Below are 6,146 nucleotides of genomic sequence, written 5' to 3'. Positions count from 1 at the left end.
CACAAATGAAGTTCCCCCTGACCTATAAACGTCCAGAACCACCTTCAGTGGGTGTCAACCCTCTGCCTCCCCCTTGCTAGTCCGCCACTTTCCTCTTCCGGTCACTTGCATCACAAGAGCGTTCAGGGTGAGTGGGTTGAGTTCAGATAAGATGCATGGTGTGATTTATTTGCACCAGGGAATTCTTAATACAAAATAATCATCTGAAACTGGCAATTAATTGAATAGTTTTTAAAATGTCATGGTCGTTGTAAAACAGGAGGCAAAGCACATTATGCTTCTTCTTGCAAATAATTATTGAGATGGCCTCTTCTGGTGCTCAGGTTCTGAAGGACTTGATGCAAGCAGTCATCCGAACCAGAGAGCCCCACTCAACTGTGGACTGTGGACCTTCTCCTCAGATATGACCCTTGAGTTAGAATCAACTTGCACTTTTCTGAAGCCCTTTCTTCGGCTCTACTTTCATCCCAGGGCAGGAAAGGACACTGAAAATTAATCAGCACAATTTGAAGATGGAAGAGGAAGAAATCCGTTAAAATTTGTAGTGGTTACACAATTTCATGTCAACTTGATTAAAGAATGAAGGGGTGGAGTCTAGCCTGGCAATCAGGTCACAGCCTGGTGATCCCTCCTTGTGGTTGTGGCTTTCTCATAAGGATTCTGGGACTACCTCTCTTCCTCCTTGGAGGTGGGACACACTCTCTGCTACACATTCCTATTGACAAGCCACAGGGAGCCACACTGGTGGCAGCCCGAGCCCTGGAGATGTGTCTACTGTTATTGGATCCACAGGACTTTCTACCCACTGGCCTGTGATCTTCCTGCATTCAGCGTCATTGCATGTGCTGCAGGAGTTTGAAGAGGAATTCATGCATGAGTTTGAAGAGGAATTTATCAATGTCGGACAGATGGGCTAATATCGAACTTAGGGACTTGATCTGGCCTAGGGTGTTTTATTGATGCATAACTATTTATTGATATAAAATTCTCTTTTACACATATATGAGTGCCAATGAATTTGTTTCTCTAGTCAACCCAGTCTAACACAACATTTATTAGCACTAACACTTATTATTCCATACCAAGGCAGTCCCTGAAGGGTGCAAAAATGGTTTATACTTAACTACTAACTGAAAAGTTGGCAGTTTGGATCCACCCATCAGCATTGTGGCAGGAAGGCCTAGCAGCTTACTTTCATAGGAACCCCAAACTCACTGTCATAGAGCCAATTCCAACTCATGGTGACCCTGTAGTTCAGGGTAAAACTGCCCCTGTGGGTGTCTGAGGCTTTGACTATTTATAGGTGTAGAAAGCCTCATCTTTCTCCCATGGAGTAAATGGTGGGTTTGAACTGCTGACCTTGAGGTTAGCAGCCCAATGTATAACCATTATGCCACCAGGGCTCGTCTTCATAAGACTATAGCTACTGACAATTCTTTGGTACATAGTTTTACTCTGAAGCACATAAGGGCACCATGAGTTGGAGTCAACATGGCACTTGTTGGTCTTGTTAGGTTCCGTTGAATTGGATCCTATAAACAAGCAGTACACTCTATGTACAACACAACACAACACAACACAACACAACACACTATTGCCCGATCCTGCGCCTTACTCCCAGTCATTGTTGTTTGAGCCCACTCTGTTCACCCACTTCATTAAGAGTAGTACAGAGGATGTGCACTGGTACAGATAGGAACTGGAAACACAGGGAATCCAGGACAGATGATCCCTTCAGGACCAGTGATGAGAGTGGTAATACCGGGAGGGTGGAAGGAGGGTGGGGTGGAAAGGGGGAACCAATTACAAGAATATACATATAACCTCCTCCCTGGGGGATGGGCAACAGAAAAGTGGGTGAAGGGAGTGGTAAGATATGACAAAATAATAATAATTTATAAATTATCAAGGGTTCATGAGGGAGAGAGGAGGAGGGAGGGAGGTGGAAAAATGAAGAGCTGATACCAAGGGCTCTAGTAGAAAGCAAATGTTTCGAGAATGATGTTGGCAACAAATGGACAAATGTGCTTGCTACAATGGATGGATGGATGGATTGTGGTAAGAGCTGTATTAGCCCCCAATAAAATGATTTAAAAAAAGAGTAGTCTTCTTTTTCACTGACCCTTTCTTTTCTTTTCTTCTTCTTTTTTTAAGTGTCAATAGTGGAACAATCCACCCTTTTTGCAAAAGGCGAACAGAAAGCTACCATATTTCTCTAGGACATTTATAAAGAGTTATCTTCACCTTGATCCCCTGTACTTTTCAAAGTCCTTCTCCACAGTCTGGTCTCTCCTGATAGCATTCCTAAAGCACGAGAGATGTCATCTTGCCAGCTTTGTTTCCAAGAAGCATTCTGGCTGTACTTCTTCCGAGATAGACTTGCTCGTTCGTCTGGTAGTTTATGGCATATTCAATATTCATAGTTCAGCACCATTATTCAAAAGCATCATTCTCTTTTGGTCTTCCTTATCAATCATGCCATTGTCGTGCAATATGAGGCGGTTGAACATACCATGGCTTCGGCGAAGTGTGTGTCTTCGTCTTCAGAGTGACAGCTCTGAGTGTTAATGCTTTCAAGAGGTATTTCACAGAAGATTGGCCCCATGCAACACACCCTTTAAGTTCTTGACAGCTGCTTACAAGGGCGCTGATTGTGGTTCCAGGTAAAATGAAATTCCTGACAACGTCAATCTTTTCTTCATTGAGCCTGATCTTTATAGGCCAGCTGAGAGCTGTTTTGTTTTCGCTATTTGATCTTCATGAGTCAACAGTATTGGATATAGGATCCATAGCCATTGTAGTTGGCACTTTCACACTCATTAGCTCATTCCATTGTTGAATAACCTTGAAAGGAAGGACAGTTTGTCCTCTCATTTTAAAACAAACTAACAGCAGACAGATGAGTAAATTACGTGCTTGAGGGCAGTGGCCTCATATGAAGCAGAAATTAGATTGGAATCTAGAACTACACGATTTCAGGGTCCACATTGCTTCCCATGATAAAATGCTCCGTGCAATTCTCCATCACTTTATTTAAGGTGGTCACGAATCCTTCAGTTGATTCTTCCCCTGATGCTGCTGTAAGCTTTGCCAGGACAGAGAGACATGAGGCTCATACTGAGTGCTGTGTTGTTAGCACCCCGTGCAATACCACTGGGCAGGTAAATCTTTGTTAAATGAACGTCTAGCTTCCTTTGGTGGAGATGAGTTATTAGAAGTGGCTTATATAAGGTCATCTGAAGGGCTATCAGCATCTTTATTAAAAATTATTTCACCAAAGTACTGCACGTGGTGTTTGGCTGAGAACATTATGAATCACAGTACAGTACTTCCCAATCTGCAACCGATCACGGGATCGTGAAAGGCTGGGCAGCATTTTCTTTTGTAGTGCATGGAGTTAGCATGTGTTAGGGGGCAGCCTGAAGGCAGCAAACAACAAAACAATCCAGGTAGCCATGGTTACTTGTCTTGCAGAAATCAATCCTCGACACAAAGGTCTGAGCTTACCACTCCTTTGGTGGCAGGCTGAGGGTCCTACCTATATCTCTCCATCCACGACCTCAGACGTGGTCCTGCTTCCCTCTCCTCTTCTCACGGTGGAGAGAAAGGACCATGGCCTCCCTATCTGCCTAGAGACTGAGAAGTCTCCAGCTGATTCTCTGGGCAGACAGAACCAGTGTGGGCCTTCATTTAGGACACAACTCTCATCTGCTGTCGACGTCCAAACCTGACAAGTGGGGTTAGGTGGTTTTGAGGAAACTTCCTATTGTTAGAAGACAAGAACGATGCTGTTCAAGCTAAAGACAAAACAGTGATAAGATCATGGGTCGGAGGTTTACGAACAATATCACTACCTTTCTGGTAAGCTTTTGCAATACAAGCTCCTCCAATTAGAGGCTGCAGGTCCTTCTGAGACAGGGGTTGACAAACAGTACAGGTGTGGGTGAAACCCCAAGCTCAGCATCATCGATATCCGATACAGGGAGGAGATCTAATTCTGAGCCAGTGGTTCAGAGGAGGAAGCTTCAATCCTGTCTTCCTGATATGGATTTACTCGTGTCCCCCTAAATTATGTGTTGTAAATCCTAACTTCTATGCCTGGGATGACCATCCCATTGGGAATGGGTCGTCTTTATTACATGAATGCAGCAGGATTATTGTAGGGTGCATTTTCAATCTCTTTTGATTGAAAGAAATAATGAAAGGGCCCCTCAAGAAAATAAATTTAAGAACCCCAATAAAAATAATGGAAGAGCCCCCAAATGAAAAAATTTATATACATGTACATATGTATATATATTCTTAAGCTTAGTAAGCTAAATGTCTAGCTTAACAATCAATAGCAAATACAGAACACGTTCAAATTCAGGGGACGAAAGGAAGTGCCGCCAATGAGAGCAAAGTCAATGAACCAGACAGCTACACTGTGTAGAGGGGGTTCAAAATCACGTCCTCACAGGCATTATTGAAATGTCACATTTCTGGCCAAATCACTTCAGAATAAAAAATAATCAAAACATGTATGTGTGAGTGCAAGAGAAAGAAAAGAAGCACTCGCTTCAAACATAGTGTTCAAAGTGCTTTCTTTGTCCCATAGGGTGCTGAATTTCATGTTATTCTTTGTCCCATCAGACAATTAATAAATAATAAACTGTTCATTTTAACTTCCACATAATCCCACATTACTTTCTATTTGGGGATTTATGAAATCATAAATTAAGCAATCACCCTGAGTTCTTGATTATAACATATTATACTCTCCCTTTTCAAGATTTCCCCAAACGTTCTTCATAAAAGTGCATTCCAGCTATAAATTCATTTAATCACATTTCCTCCCAGTTCACTGTTGCAACTATTTCAAGTAACAGATTGAGTTCCTTTAACAATATATTGATAAACATGGACAATTTTCTGGAAGAAAAAAAAGAAAGAAAGCAATATAAAAGAAATTAAACAAGAGAGCAGTGAAAAGCTAGGGGAAGACTGAAGCCAAGACACACGGAACAGGAGTCACACGCCGAACAGACGAGGCTTTCCTCCAGAGAAAAGCGCGAGGGAAAGCCTTCCCCTAGGCTGGATGCGCTGGATGAGAACATGTGCTTGTGAAAACATCCACTTGTGGTGTTCCTGTTCTAGCAGCAATAGACGCCTTCGCTTCTAACAAGCTTTTGACAACTCAGGACTGAAACTGGCAGCATCTCAACTCCTAGGTTATCGAGTGTGGCTCACGGGAAGGGAGAGACTCAGGCAGCAAAGAGCAGAGATGAGTGGAAAATTACTAATAGATGTTTCTCAAATGAGCCTTGCATGGATTGCATTATGGGCCTCCCAAATGTATGGGAATCCTAACCCTTAGACCCAGGAAGGTAATTTTCTTTAGGAACAGAGCTTTCTGGGTTGTGTGAATGAGACCCTATCAGTGTAGGGTCTGTCTTAAACCTTATTATGCCCAACTTCCAAGGAGTAGCAAAGACACAGAGACAAAGGTGCACATATTGAGGACATCAGGTGCCACATGATGATCTCCAGAACTAAGGAGCACCTGGGTCATAGATGAAGAAGGAATAAACACAGCCAAGCTCTGATTTGGTAACATCTAGTCTCCCGAACAACTAGCCCTGCTATTCTAGTGGATTAGGAATTGGACTGCTAACCACAGGTCAGCAGTTTGAAACCACCAGCTACTCCATGGGAGAAGGATGAGGTTTTCTGCTCCCGTAAAGATTTATAGCCTTCAAAACCCACAGGGGCAGTTTAGCTCAGTTCGTTAGAGCCACTGTGAGTCAGAACTGACTCAGAGGCAGTGAGCGAATGAGTCCCGAGAAAATAAATGTCTGTTCTTTAAAGAATTCCCCTGTGATGTTTCTCTTGTCATCCTCCCTAGGAAGGCATGGCATTGGGAGCCTGGTAAAGGTTACATTCGCATTTTTTCCCCAGCGTGTTGGCCACAGCTCTCCACAATAGTCCACCTGGGAAACACCGATCCTGCAGCTTCACGGAGCTGAAGGCGAGGCCTGTCTGTCTCTTCCTGCACAAAAACAGAACAAAAATTCCACCAAGCTCCCTGCCATGGAGTTGATTCCAACTCATCGTAACCCTATAAGACAGAAACAGAACTGCCTTTGTGGGTTTTCGAGATGGTAAAT

General features: G+C 43.2%; 1 pseudogene; it reads right to left on the bottom strand.

Moving 5' to 3' along the window:
- Positions 1–2,151: 2,151 nt before the first annotated feature.
- LOC115873152 lies at positions 2,152–2,272 on the bottom strand (annotated as a pseudogene).
- Between the last annotated feature and the right edge of the window lie 3,874 nt (positions 2,273–6,146).

Source organism: Echinops telfairi, unplaced genomic scaffold, assembly GCF_000313985.2.
Source record: "Echinops telfairi isolate 266 unplaced genomic scaffold, ASM31398v2 ScPeMD7_7465;HRSCAF=8503, whole genome shotgun sequence".
In the NCBI taxonomy this organism is placed as follows: domain Eukaryota; kingdom Metazoa; phylum Chordata; class Mammalia; order Afrosoricida; family Tenrecidae; genus Echinops; species Echinops telfairi.
This window is presented reverse-complemented; position numbering and strand designations above follow the sequence as displayed.